We start from the raw sequence: 15780 nt of genomic DNA on the forward strand, positions 1-15780 counted from the left end.
TCCCTCAGAATTACAATTGGCGGATCTTTTTACGAAAGCGTTAACTAGAGATAAATTTATACGTTTGCGTACTGAATTAAATATGTTCGAGCAGGGATAATTATCGGTTTATCTGACTCACGTGGACAGAAATAAGAGGCGTACAAAGAATAGGCGCGAAGTAACAGCGACGTGACGTGACGATGTGACTCGACTGACCCAGAAAGGAAGAAAAAGACAAGTGACGAGAGGAAGAGACAAGTGAATATAGGTTCGATCTCGTCACGTGTAAAGAAGCGCGAAAACTAAATTACTTTAACACTCTCCCTGTTTGAGCACTTTTTCGGTTAAGCCTAATTTAAAAATTAAAGTTTTAAAACGATCCTTCGGCAAGGGTTTCGTAAAAATGTCTGCTTGTTGGAGTGCTGTCGGAATGTAGTTGACACAGAGCTCGGAATCTTGAACTCTCTCCCGAATGTAGTGATGTCGAATGTCGATGTGCTTGGTTCGCTGGTGAAACTCGGGATTTTTCACCAAGCGAATTGCGCTCTGGTTGTCGACGAAAAGTGTGGTTGCACCTTCACACTGACATCCGAGGTCAGATAGCAGTCTTCGAAGCCATGCAGCCTCTTTTGCAGCAGCGACATATTCGGCTTCCGTCGTGCTGAGTGATACCAGCTTTTGCCGCTGGGATGTCCATGATACTGGGTCACCGGCTAGAACGAAGACATATCCGGTTGTCGATCTCCTGGTTTCGAGATCACTGGCATAATCCGCATCCGAATATCCTTCCAGTCGAAGTCCTTTCTCGCTGTTTCCATACAGGATGCCTAAGTTGGGTGTTCCTAGCAGATATCTGAAAATTCTTTTAACGGCTTGCCAGTGATTATCATTATAGCGATTTAGATGCCTACTGACGGCATTTACCGCGAATGCAATGTCGGGACGTGAGATCATGGCCAGGAATACATAAGTGAGACGACCGCTTCGCGAAAAGGTATCTTAGAGCAGACAAAATCATCCTTCTCGACCGGATTTAGCGAGACATGCGGATCGGCAGGCACACCAGTGGCTTTGGCCTCACTCATTGAGAATTTCTCAATCAAGCGATTGACATAAGCTTTTTGATGAATAAAAATGGTGCGATCTTGCCTGTTTCGCTCGATCTGTAGGCCCACGTAGATACTCGCATCTCTGAGTGTAATCTCGAAGACCTCGCGTAAGGAACAAACTATCACATCAATTGCGCTTCGAGAATCTGCAGCTATCAAACCGTCGACGTACAGAGCCAGGTAGATTGTAGCTCCTTCGTAGTGTCCATGGAACACGCATTGGTCGGCTGTGCTCTCCACCAGATTAAACTGCCTCAGGAAGATCGAAAATTTCCGGTTCCAGCATCTGCAAGCTTGTTTGAGACCATATAATGATTTGTTTAATTTACAAACCTTTGTTTCATTGTCGTTGATGACCAGTCCTTCTGGTATTTCCATGAATAACTCCTCTGTGAGCTCTCCATAAAGGAATGCCGTCTTTACATCAAATTGAACGAGCTCAAGATCCTTTTCTGCAGTAATAGTCAGCAGAACTCGTAAGGAGTATCGCACGACGGGTGAAAATGTTTCATTGTAGTCCAGACCTTCCTTTTGCTTGAATCCTCGGGCGCACAGGCGCGCTTTGAAGCGTTCGATGTCTCCGGTCGTTTTCTTGTAAATCTTGAACACCCATTTTGCGTCGATTGGTTGTTTGTCTTAATTTCGAGGTACTATGGTCCAGGTTTCATTGTCTCGATGTGCCTGCAACTCATCCTCGATCGCTTTTGTCCACATTGGCGCGTCTGGACCTGTCACTGCTTCTTGATATGTTGTTGGAGTGACGATTTCAATCACGTTGGCTTCGTACCTTGTTGGTCGTTTGAGATTCGATCGGTCTCTTAGTTTGCGCCCGGTCAGAGGCAGCAGATGTTCTTCATCCTGGGCACGGTCGGCGGAAATCTCACCCACCGATCCTCCTTCATCCGCTGCTCCTTCTGCCCTGGCGACTTCTTCATCGGCCTCTTCATCCCCTTTTTCGGTAATGTAGCATCGAAGTTTCCAGGTTCCTTGGGTGAGAGTACCGGGTGCATGCCCTTTTCGTTGAAAATGACATCTCTTGTTATTAGAATTCGTTTAGCACTGGGATCGAAAAGACGATAGTTTGTGGTACCTTCCTGATACCCTACGAGGATGACTTTTCTTGGTTTTGGTTGCAGCTTTGTCCTGAACAGCTTGGGTATGTGGGCATACGCGTCAGATCCGAATATTTTTAGGTGAGATAAATTCGGCACCTTACCTGTCCAAATTTTGTAGGTCGTTGTCCCTGAAGTTTTGGTGCATGGAGTTCTGTTTAAGATGTAGACTGCCGTGTTTATTGCCTCTGCCCACAGTATCAAGGGAAGATCCTTTGAGTGCATCATTGTTCGAGCGCTTTCGACTATTGTTCGGTTGTCGCGCTCCGATCTTCCGTTTTGCTCCGGGGTGTGTGGCGCTGTGAATTCCGTGTTTTGCCAAGTATTCTTTGAATTCTCTGGAACAGTATTCACGGCCGTTGTCCGTGCGCAGTCTTTTCATCGGTCGCTCAAACATGTTGCGCACCAGGCATTCGAGTTCCTTAAAACATACAAAAATATCAGACTTGTGCTTCATAAAATATACTTTCCTGAAACTAGAAGCATCGTCCTTAAAGATTGCGAAATATCTCGCGCCGCCAATGGATTCCACAGACATTGGACCGCAGATGTCTGAGTGAAAGAATTCTCCAGGTAGTGTTGGCTTTCCTGGTTCTCGCTGGTGAAACGGGAGTCTATGTGATTTCCCGATCTGACAAGGCTCACAGAAGAAATCATTCACATTTGAGAGTTTAACTCCCTTGACGATCCCTTTTTCAGCCATTTCTTTCAGCGTTCGCTTGTTGACATGTCCGAGCCGTTCGTGCCAAGTCTGAAGATTTGTCGATGATACATTGGCTTCTTCTTTGAGAATGACTTTAAAAGCATTCGATAGATCTCGTTACCTTGCTTGATGCCTTGTGCCATCATTTCTCCACTCTTCGAGAATAGGATCTGTCTGTTTTTGAAAAACACGTCAAAACCTTTCGTTGTACATACGCCCACTGAAAAAAGATGTTTCTTCATTTTCGGCACGTAGAGAACGTCCTCAATACGTCCGCTGCACCAGACACCGTTGACTAATCTTTCAATGAGAACTGTCCCTGAGCCTAAAGCCTGACAAGCTGCATTATCACCGAGTGATACCGATACGTTATCCATGGGACGAAAATCGCAAAGCCACTCACGTCGGTACGTGATGTGTTTCGACGCGCCGCTGTCGGTAATCCAGATTCCTCCAGTCACATCTTCGTCCAGCAGCTTCTCTGTCTGTTCGTGCGTTGGTTCGCTTGATCGACTTCTGCGCCATTGATCGTTTTCTGTTGAACACGTAACTATGAATGCAGCCTCTTTCGCGGTACTCTTGTCTCGATTCGAACCTTCATTTTGTTTCTTCTTTCGGCAGTTTCGTTCATAATGACCCTTCTTGTGGCAGTAAAAACATTCGAAGTCCTTCTTCTTCTTGTCTCTTTTATGTCCTTTATTCGTGCTGGGATCTGATGATTTTCTGCTTGCATCGATGCTCGCAACAGTGAGGGTGACGTCCCATGACGCGTATGGCGATACGCGCGTATCGGGCGTATCGAACTCCAACCAATGGCAGACGATCCGCCATTTTTGATACGCCGACGATCCGCTGAATTATTAATTCGAGCGGATCACACACTCATATAAGAAATAAAAAAATAATATTTAATAATAATATTAGATAATATTTATTATTGAAATTAAACTGTGCACAATATGTCATTAAAAATCTCTCAAATGAACATTGAATATGATTCGTTAAAAAAGGTACCTAAAATATTTACCTGATATTTAACTGCTCCAGACTCTTCAAATACAAATGGAATATATCAATGTCTGACTGAAGAAAAGCTTGAGAACAAATGCTTCTAAAATTACCATTAATTCTTTATTGCTCGACAGGTTTGTCTATCAGGATGCCCAAGAGTACGCAATACCACAGTATTATAGAAATATTGCCATCGATGCATAACAATACTAAACATTAATAATTTTGTGAAAAGACTTCTAAAATATAAATAAAAGTATATACTATACTAATATATTACCTAAGGAAGAATTTCAATAAAACTAATGTATCTATTATAGATGAGCATTTGTCTCCAACAAGAGAGAGAGCAGGCACAACGCAGCAAAATATAATATAAAATTGGCTTCTGAAAACTTGATTTCACTTTTTCTTTTTAAAGTTGCGTTTTCATGCTGACGCTTGACGCCCGATTCGGGCGTCAAAGCTGGTCACGTGACCGACTCCATCGATGGAAGGGGAAATAGCATCAAATATGCGAGCGTCAAGCGTCAATTTAGCGTCAACGAGCGTTTTCTCGAAGCATCGTGGCTACAGCTATAGCGTCAACGAGGTCCGAATTTGATTGTGAATAATTTTGAGTACAGTGAATAATTTGTGACATACACACATAATGTCCAATGTTTATAAGTATCAGGCATGGATTACTCAATGTCAGAAAATTATTGATGAAGCAAGAAGACAGAAAAAGAGTTGGAACGGCTCTTATTATCAATGAAATTATGAGGCTGAAGAAGAAGAGGACTTACAAAAAAAAGCGTTTTTGGGTTCAACCACTATTTCAACTACGACACACTCATGGATTTTATGAAGCAATATTTCCTACACTTTTTTTGCATGGAGACAAATTCCAAAATTATTTACGTATGACAACAATTCAATTTGAAGAACTGCTGTGTTTAATTGGTCCTCTCATTTCCAAGCAGAATGCAGTAAGAGAGCCTATATTTGTTGCGGCACGATTGGCTACTGAGGTTAGTCTTTCAAAGCAATTTTAATATATTACTTTCGATTGTCTAATTGTAAATCGTATAAAATAAATTACCTGTATGCAGATATTTAGCGACCGGTGAATGTATGACTTCCATTTCTTATCAATATCTTGTTGGCGTCACTAGAGTGAGTAACATTATTCAAGAAACTTGCAAAGCACTTTGGACTTGTCTTAGCAAGGAAGTATTGCCGTATCCATTAAAAACGATAGATTGGTTAAATATTGTTCAAGAATTTGAAAACCAATGGCATTCCAACCATTGCATAGGTGCTATTGATGGGAAACATGTCGTAATCCAGGTATGTACAAATATTATAAATCCGAATGAGTATTATTGAATTGCATTGTTAAATAATGGTATTTATTGCAGTGTCCTGATAATGCTGGTTCTGCATACTTCAATTATAAAAATAGTCACAGCATTGTATTGCTGGGAATCTGTGACGCCAACTACTTGTTCACATTCGTTGACATTGGTGCCTATGGTCGACGTAGCGATGGTGGAGTTTTCAAAGACTCATTAATGGGCCAGATATTTAACGAGAAAAAAATTAACTTACCGGAACCCAAACCACTGACTATTGATAGAATGCCTTTGCCATATGTTCTCGTAGGTGACGAAGCATTCCAATTGAGTGATTATTTACTCCGGCCATATCCTGGAAAAGGAGATCTTAACCCAGATCGAAACATTTTCAACTATCGTATCAGCCGTACTCGGAGAACAATAGAAAATTCTTTTGGAATATTAGTTTGTCAGTGGAGAATTTAAAAAAAAACCTATTGAAACTACTGTAGATAACACAATAAACATGATCTACGCCATTATATGTCTTCATAATTGGCTTCAAAAACGTGATGATCGAAACGAATACATTCCACCAAACATGGTCGATCAATATGATCCTCATGGTTTAATTCCCGGACTCTGGAGACAAGAAATGGAGAATTCGGCATTACAAGATATTAGTGTACGCGGTAATAATAACAATACTTGATATGCCGCAGCCATTAGAGAAGAATTTTGTGATTTTTTTACTGGGGAAGGAGCTATTCCCTGGCAGTATAATCGTGACTAAAATTAAATGATTATAAGCTTGTGAATTGAAAACAAAAATTATAAATTTGTTAATTGTATAATTTTCAAGAAATGAAATATCAAGTATTAAAAAATTGTAAATTTAAATGTCAACAAGTGTATATTTTATTTATAATAAGATGTGCCCGCAATTTCATTCGCGAACTTAATTCCAAATTTGATTGAAATTCCAAATCCGATTCGAAAATTACAGATAAAGCACCCCTTACTGTTTCATTATATGTAGAAATGATAAAATAAAAATTACAACTGAATTTGACACTTATTGCACGTTTCAATGTAACGCTTTTTTTTTGCATATACACTTATACATCAAAGAAACATAACAAATATAATATAAATTTGAAGTATTAAACTATAAAAAAACTAACTTTATTTTTAACTAACTTAAACAAAAACAAAAAATTTTTATTGCGTATCCTCGATATTCTCTTCTATCAGTCGAGTGTGAACCATTTGCATAATATCTAACAGTGTCTGCATTCGTCTCTTATATGGTATTCGGCGCAATTGCAGCCCTGCTGCATGCAACATAGAATCGACTTCATCTGGTTGCGGCGGAGCAGGTAAAACAATATTTGGCTCTTCTCTACACATCGCATCCGCGATTCTATTAATAGCACTTACAGCTTCTTCAGTATCTTTGATTGTATTTTTGTGCGATCTCCTCTTTCGTGTGTCTGTTGAAACTGTAACATTATCATAATCAAATTAATGAAATTTCAGATTTGACCAATCACAGCGCAGGATCATTTTAATCTGGGTATCAATTATGTAACTTTTCTCTAAAGCGAAAACGTGAAAAGTGAAAAATTTCACCATTATTCCGCCAATCACGCATTAATTTCAATGGTGAAATTGTTCATTCTTTTCACGGTTCCGCTCAAAAGAAAAGTTACATAATTGATACCCTGTATCATTTTTATTCTGTCGCGAAAGCAACCATAATCATTGCAATTATTATTATTGTTTACATTAAAAAGCCTATGAATGTTTCATACCTGATGCCAGACTGCAATCTTCGTCAGCATCTCTATCGACATTGTTTGATGTATCTGCATCGTCAATTATACCGTCTTCTCGAGAATCCTCACAGACAGAATCTCGACTAATATTTGTTTGGGTTCTACAAACGAAATAGTTATAGTAATAATAAATATTAGAGTAATAATTATAATTAATGAAACCAACACTTTATTAATATTTGAAGAAAGCTAGATTTTACGATCGTATTAAGCAAGAATCGCGTAAAAACTCCATCACATCGTAGTATTTCCATTTTTCTTTCGGATCAATTCTTGCGGAACCGCTGGCATGCTGCTCTGTCTGAATAATTTTTTTGTACGTGTCTCGCAAGCTTTTAAATTTTTTGGAATCTCTACTGCATTCAGTTTGCCTATAAAGATAAAATACAAAAAACTTGATAATTATTTCAAAAGTGGGCCTATATTATTCCTCACCATTCAACTCCATGGAGACTTCGTCCCAGAGACGGCGCACAATTTCTCGATTTCTTTGTTCCAGGGGTAATGAAAAATCCCATAAAGGAGGTCTTTTTTGTACTTCTAGAATAAGAATCTTCACCTCTAAATCAGTTAATTTCTTACTTCTTACATTTCTTGCGGCAGCTATTCGAGTATTTTTTTCAGCAGCTCTGATCGGCTCAACTGCAAAATGATTAATTACAAGAATTTGTCATTCTCAAAAAATTTTAGTTTAATTATAATATTCTAAGGGGCCTATTCTGTAACCTTTAATAATGTCGTTATGAATCATTGCGCAGCTATTTCATGATACAACAAATCTGCACAGTGATGCATGACAACATTGTAAAAGTTACAGAATAGACCCCTAAGTTTCGTAACGTTATGTTCCATGGATGTAGGAATAATTGGATGGAGCATATGAGAAGGGAAGTGAAGCCAGAGACGAGGGAGGGAAATTGCCAACCAAGCGGCGACAGATGATTAAACGAGCAAGGCGATACTCAACCTCATTTTATATTTAAGATTATCTTAAGTTAAGATGCTGTGTAGAACATTTTACAATTAAATGGCTACAATAACTGGTTGTTGACAAGGTTTCTTACTGACTTAACGTTCTCGCCTTTAATATTGACAACATGTGTGAGCGAATCTTTTATTTGAACATGCTTGTCTAAGATTCACATTTATAATTGTATACTTGAAAAGGATCACAACCATATGGTCGAAACGTCGTAACTTTTAATAAAGTGTAAAAAATTTGTGCTAGTTTGGTCGATTATTTTCAATATTGATCCTCTCATATTATTATTTGCGATGAGTAAAATACAAGAATAATATAATTAAATTTGTTATCCAATATTACAAAAAGAATAAAAAAAGTAATGAATCGAATAATAAATTAGAAATGATACTTTTTGAGGTTAGGAAGTTTAGAGAATCAGTATTATTGTATTTATTTAATGTAAGATCTACTTTTAATTATCCTATATTTATGTTATGTTTATGTTTTTTTATGTTATGTTTAAATTCAGTTAGATAAATAGTAATTTCGTTAAATAAATATATTATATTAAAATGCTGTGCATTTTTATTCTATCAATACAATGAATTTTCTAGCTTTGAAAAATGCTTCAATATTATAACATTAGAAATTTTATAAATAGTGATGAGCAACTATTCTAAATACCATTTTCTACTCATCAAAGTTTGCAATAACATTAAGCTTTGTTCCAAGAAATATATACATTCTACATATTTACCGAAATAAATAACATAAAGTTTGTAAACATTTAATAAAAAATATTACATATAATAAAAAAGAATTGATTAATAACTAGATTATTTTTTATTGTTAGGATTATGAACTGGTCCAAACCTGCTGTGGAGTGTGCAAAGAAATTGAGTTTAAAATTTGATATTTACAGAACAAATTTTATGTATAGATAAGTAGATAAATAAAAAGTATATAACAAAATCAATTGTATAGATTAACCTTATTGTGAGACATGATCGTTCTGCTGCAGATATAGGCTCTCCAATCACTGTCTGCTTTATAATAAATGGTGCTATTAAATTGAGTAATTCCTCAAATTGTGTAGGAGTCATATGAAGATAATTCTTGAATTTCGCTTCTTCCAAAATAATGACGGGAAAGATTGCGTGGTAAAATCCATGATTATATCGTTCTATGAATATTGGATTTACCCAATAACGTTTTTTTCGGTACTTTCTTCTTTTCTGTTTTTGTAATTCATTTATCAGAACTGCTGCTAAAAGTTTTTTACGTTGTTCATTTTGTTCTGATATTATTTTTGTACACTCGCTTAACCACATATAATATTGGTTTCTGTATGACATGATGATACGAAGGTTATATACGGTACTATCGCTATAAATTCGATACTAAAATCATTTTCAAATCATTTTCATGCGTTTTTCACAATGTAGTCAATTTTGATCACGTGATCTACTTTAACGCTCAAAATGAGCGTCGAGCGTCCGCGTGAAAAGGCATCTTAATGCATGCGTGCTGATATGTTTATTCAATGCGCCACAGTTTCGTTCCTTCTGTCCCATGGAGCGGATTGCGCGGAAGCGAAATTAGCGGATCACCAATCACAGGACTGCTTCGACGTAATCTTTGAAAAGGTTATGTCAGAATAATCTCGTGATTGGTGATCCACTAGTTTCACTTCCGCGCAATCCGCTCCATGGGACATAAGGAATCAACTCTGGCATACAAAAAACAGCGGAACATCTCTGATTGGTCGCGGAGTTCGATACGCGCGTATCGCCATACGCGTCATGGGACGTCACCCTGAGGGTGCTAGTACATGAAGCGCGGAAACGCGGAAGAGAATAATAACTAGATTTCCGCGTTCCGTTCCGTCTGTTTTGATTGCCTTATATTACATGGAGCATATTTTAAGCGGAAAAGCGGAACGGCAAATTATAAAATATTAATTTTTAACGATATTTATTGATTGAAATGCTTGTATCCAATAAATAAACTGAAAAAATAAGCATATTAATAAAAATTACAATGAATTAAGTGAAAACAATCATAAGAAATGAATAAAAATGTCTAAATGTCACCATACCGTTCCGCTTTTCCGCGCAAATAGTGCTCCATGTAATATAAGGCAATCAAAACAGACGGAACGAGCGCGTCAAATCACTTTTAACGTGGATACAGTATTCCATCAAACTTCGGAGTCGATTGAAGAAGAGAGCTTTTATATATTTTGATTATTTTATTATTTTAAAAGTGACAGTATAATATCATGGATCCAAACATCATGTTAATGATTATTATGAAGTATCTTATACAAGCAAGAGATGAACCTATGAGATATGCAGAGATAACTATGAAAAAAGTTATTTTAATGTATGTTTTGTATCTGCGTTACAAGAGATTGCAAGAAGACAAAAAGGACCGTAAAATGTGGGTACGGCCTATTTTTACCGAGAGAAGAAGACTTCTTCAAGGTGCCAGCGACAATCTACTTGTGGAGATGCGATTGACAGATGCAGAAAAATATTTTAACTATCTCAGAATGTCACCAATAATCTTCAGCGAATTATTCAATATTGTTGGACCACTCATCGAAAAACAAAATGTAATTCGACATGTATAAATTACAGAAACTTTTCTCCAAAAATAACAAGCTATTATGTTCACTGAGTACTAAAAAGCATTCAAATACTTACAGGGCTATCCATTTAAAGTTTTTATTTTCTATACCCTTTTGTTTAATCCACGTGTACACTAACGGATTCCGCTCAAACGAGCGGAAAGAAACGACTCAACTCGCGGAAACGCGGAATAGTTACTTTTCTAGTTACTTCTCTTCCGCGTTTCCGCGCTTCATGTACTAGCACCCTGAGCGTTCATGTGATTTTCTTCGGTTGTGAGCCGACTTTCTTCTTTGATTAAGGGTCGGCAGGAGACACGGTGGAGACGCCTATCGGCCGGCCGGGAATTACGGATTCGTTTATATAAAATTTTAGCCAAAATACTGAATGAATCTGATTAAATTTACGATATTTCTAATCAGTAGAATTGTCCGCAGCCCGCTAAAGAGCTATTTTTTGGAAAAAACGTAAAAAGAAAATTTTCATAAAACTTGGGGAAATGCGCAGCTAGCAACGGGTAAGGTTGGGTTGGCCATGAATCCGTATTTAATTTATTATAAATTTTTAAGAGCGAAAATACAAAATCCGACTCTTTAGCGCTTTGCTTCATTATATAAAGAATATATTTTTAAAAAAATCACGAAGCTACGTGACTTCTTCGATGCAAAATCTTATATGAACGAATCTCACTAGATCTATATCTAAGAGCAGCTCATGGGGAAATTTCCGTGGTAACATTCTGACAGCTTGATAAGGAGAGAGTATCATTCTGTCTTTGTCTCTCTTGCATCGCGTATGCATAGCGTCCATGTAGGCACAAATGCTACTACATTGAGCACACGGATGCGATTATTGGGAAATAATGTCAGCAAGAACCGGCTATCGTATTATGATGATCGAATAATGAATAATCATCGAATAATGATGATTTATTAAATATTTATATATAAATAAAATATTTATGTATAAAAATAAAATAATATTTGCATATAAATATTTATATAATATTTATATTCTGTGAAAGGGGATTTCCTTATGAAATCTATTCGACTTGTTTCGTAACAGTCCGGATATCTCGATGTGTCAATCATTCAAACTTTAGCGACTAAGCAATAATCAGCATTATCTGTGCAAAAACGATGTAATAAAGAACTATATATTCTATTCATCTTATCGTATTGAGCATTGTTGATCCTGAAATCCTTTATCCATCCTGAAATCTTCAACAATTCTTTAACAAAAGATGGTGTGAATTCATTCAACTAATATAAAAATTATTTATTCTCATGTGTCGTGTAAATGAGATTATACAACTAAGAGCTATTACAATACACAAAAACATTTTTTCTATGAAGAACAATAATTATATACATTATCTTACGATATCTGCAAAAACTTCATATATCTCTGAAATTTTTATTAAAATAAAATGCTTATATGTTTTTTATAACATATTATAAGAAGGTCCTATTTGTTTAAAAAAAAATAAAAGTTTATTTATTAGTAAACAATAATATAAATTATAATCCTATTGAGTATAGTAAATAGATAAGTGCGTGCGTAAAATAATGAATGTAATAATATAATATGTAAGCCTTTCACTTCAATTTTTATTAGTAGAGTAGTATATGGGCCACTATAGCGAGTCAAAACAAACCCCCACCACTCGGCCACTGGCGCCAGAGGGGCATGGCTAGACACGACTTTTCGATCGCTGATTGGTCTATTTGTTTATTGGGGTCATTAGACCCAGGGTTCTGATAGGCTCTCTCCATAGTGGCCCAGCATTCTGATTGGCTGATTTTTTTTTGAAAGATGGTGGGTGAGTAGGGAGGGTTTTGGAAAAAGCCGACAAAATGGCGATAAAAATCGAGGTATAGCGAAGCCGACGTGGAGGTTTATGACACCCCGACCGTCTATGATAGGCTCTAACTATAGTGGCCCAGCACGCTGATTGGTTGATTTTTGTATTTGGTGGGGAAGGGGGAGAGCGGACAGGGTTTCTGAAAAAAAGCCGACAATATGGCGATAAAAAAATCGAGGTATAGCGCTGCCGTCATAGAGCGGTTGGTCCCCGGTGATCATGTATAGCGCTGAAAAAAGATAAATAAAAAACGCACTAATTTCGGCTGACCGTCGTTATTCGGCGTCGCATTGACGGGTAGCGTCGGCATCGTCGCTAATAAAGAAAACAAAAAGATATACAAAAAGTACATGCGGCTAGCCTCCGCTTTCAATTTAGGCTAATTATCGTCACCTCGGGTAACAAAAAGAGGCCTAATAGAAAACACGTGCATTCGAGTTCGCATTCTAGTGACGCTACGTAAAGGTTTTATTGCTGAAAAAAATAAAAAAAAGTACAAGCGGCTAGTGCCCGCTTACAATTTCGGCTAATCGCTTCAGCGTTGTCGGATATTATCGACACCTCGGGTAACAAAAGGAGGCCTAATAGAAAACACGTGCATTCGAGTTCGCATTCTAGTAAACGATACGTAGGAACAGATAGGAAGGGTAGCATTCGCTGACAATGGGCGGGTAATAAAACAAAATATGTTCGGGCAACGGAGACTGAGACGCAATATTTAGACAAATGTCGTTGCCGAGACCGTAAATTACGCTAAAGTTTTTAAAAAGATCGAGTTTCTATTTCGCTATGAGGTAAAGGGTAGAAGATGTGGGAAAAATATAAAAGAATTCAAGTAAAAAAGTGTCACACACATTTATTATAAATTTTTTATATATATTGATAATACAAATACATAAAGTTAAAAGTGATACATAAAGTATGTTATTAAAATTACTGAATTAAATATGATATCGGTTAGCAACTACGTTAACATGTTTCTTATTTCAACGAAGAAAGATTTTGTGAAATAAATGTACGATTAATCGATCGTTGTGTTCACAATTTTCGGTAAATAGAGTAAGAAATTGATTAAGATCGTAACCGACAGACATGTAATATAGAAATACACAGCTATATTGTCCGCAAGTTTGTGAGAAAAATCCTTGTAGTTGTCGGGTATTCCATCGATGGATGATGGAGTTTCGTCGAAGACGAAGGAGAAATCCGGGCTCCAGAGGCGGTATTCCGTAGCTGTCGAAGTAGGTGCCTGTTCCGTGTTCATCGAGAAAAAAGGCGACCCAATGTTCTCCAGGTCGTTTATGATCGTCTGTATTAGCGACGATAGCCGTCGACCTCGTCCACACCCTCGGAACTCTGTCGGCGGGATAGACACCCACATGCTTGGCATCGATATGGCGCAATGCTCGTAGAATTTCGCAAGAGTTCATTTTTTCGACACAAAGACGAACGCGTCGATCCTGGTATTATTTGAATAACTTCGGTTTTTATTTCTCCCGCAAATCTTTCTTCTTTTTCTTCTTCTTTTTTAATTGTCTGCTCGACGCTTGACAAATTTTTTGTCTCTATTATATTATCCGTTTGAGTTTGAATATTACGAATTAGAACGGGATTGACATTTATGTTGCTAGCAGCGTAATCCTTGTCGCAGTCAGTTTTCACGCTTTCGTAGCCATCATCATCGTCGTCGTCGTCGTCGTCACTCAATTGATAATTTTCGGGAGAACTACAAGTAGTGAGCTGACTAACGCTGAGAGTATCGCTGCTGCCGGTATTATTTTGATCGAGTAGCCAGCGTTTCAATTTGTAAGCCTTATGTAAGGCGCAATGAAATATCTGTCGAAATCCGTGATGAGCGCAATATTGTCCACACTCTTCCTCCAACAATAGATTTTTGAATGCTGGAGAGATACCTTCCAAATTATATATCTCTCTGGAAAGTACATTTCGCAAGTAATGTGCTTTTTCACTGCCTCTAACGTAAATGTGACGCGTGTGCCTTATAATTTCACGTAAATGCCGCGTAAAATATTTTGGATTAGCCTCGCCATCGAACCATTCGATCCCATGATAATTTCGTGCGAGCCAGCAGTTTTGTCGTCTTACTTTTTCGGGTAATTCAGCGAACGGATAGGGCGGTATCATAATCCAATGGTCGACGATCGGTGCGTCAATCGCGACAATCGCGACTTCCTTAGGAAGAAACTTCTCGCTCGCATCGCGGAAGCCTTGAATGTCAATGACCTAGTTTACACCGTTTAGTCCGCGACCTATACTCTATATTCGACCTATACACGATAGGTCGCGATGATGTAAACACTTGTGAAGTGACCCAAACTTGCTTGGGTCAGGTCTCTTTTTCACAATCCCTGACCTAATTTAGGTTGTACGATATATCGCGTGTAAACGCAGGTGACCTAAAGTGTGCCAGTAAATACTGATAGATGGCTCTGTTTTAAAAATTGTTTTGACGTGCAATGAAGTTTGTGCGTAACAGCAACCTGCTAAATTTTTTTGTTACTTTTTCCCACGTGCGTGCCTTACTTAATTACAATTAGTAACGTAACTTTTTTGTAATAAAATGGAAAAAAGCTCGTGTAGTTCATCTCGTGACGAAAATTATGAAGAAGACAACAGACACGACATGGAACCAGTAAATAAAAGAAAGAAAGAATCAAACTGGTCGGAAAAAGAAACAAATTATTTCATTCAATTGTGTATTGAGAAACGAATTTTAAAGTTAATGGATGGAAAAAAATATAAGCATATCGATGTTTATAAATCCTTAGAACCACACATGAAAGAAGCTGATTTTATCAAAAGTGGTGAACAAATGAAGTTGAAAATGAAGCATCTGAAAGAAATGTACTACAAATGCAAAAGAAATAATTCAATTAGTGGACATGATCGTATGTCATTTCCATATTTTGAAGCAATGGACGAATTACTTGGTGGTCGACCATCAGCCAAAGCAGTTGGTGTCGGTATTGAATCTAATGCTAATGAAAATCAGGATCTGGAAATTATACGTATGTATGCATATTCTTTTCCTTTTAGATTACTTTATTTATATTTCATACAAATAATATTTATATTATAATATTTCATACAAATAATTTATATTTTAGAAGGAACAGCTGATGATGCTGAGCTTATTGCAAATAACATTATTGTTGAAGTTCAAGATGTACCATCCTTTGTCCCAGATAAGAAAAGACAGAAAACTGAAGGTCATTTATGTTATA

The 15780-nt window shown here is 37.3% G+C and overlaps 2 pseudogenes; one reads left to right on the plus strand and one right to left on the minus strand.

The window, feature by feature from the left end:
* Positions 1 to 294: 294 nt before the first annotated feature.
* On the minus strand, positions 295 to 936 carry LOC145944311 (uncharacterized; annotated as a pseudogene).
* A 3989-nt stretch (positions 937 to 4925) lies between these two features.
* LOC145944312 (uncharacterized) lies at positions 4926 to 6029 on the plus strand (annotated as a pseudogene).
* The last annotated feature ends 9751 nt before the right edge of the window (positions 6030 to 15780 follow it).

Source organism: Prenolepis imparis, unplaced genomic scaffold, assembly GCF_030444845.1.
Source record: "Prenolepis imparis isolate NDT839.2.m4 unplaced genomic scaffold, iyPreImpa1.0 SCAF_13, whole genome shotgun sequence".
Lineage (NCBI taxonomy): Eukaryota > Metazoa > Arthropoda > Insecta > Hymenoptera > Formicidae > Prenolepis > Prenolepis imparis.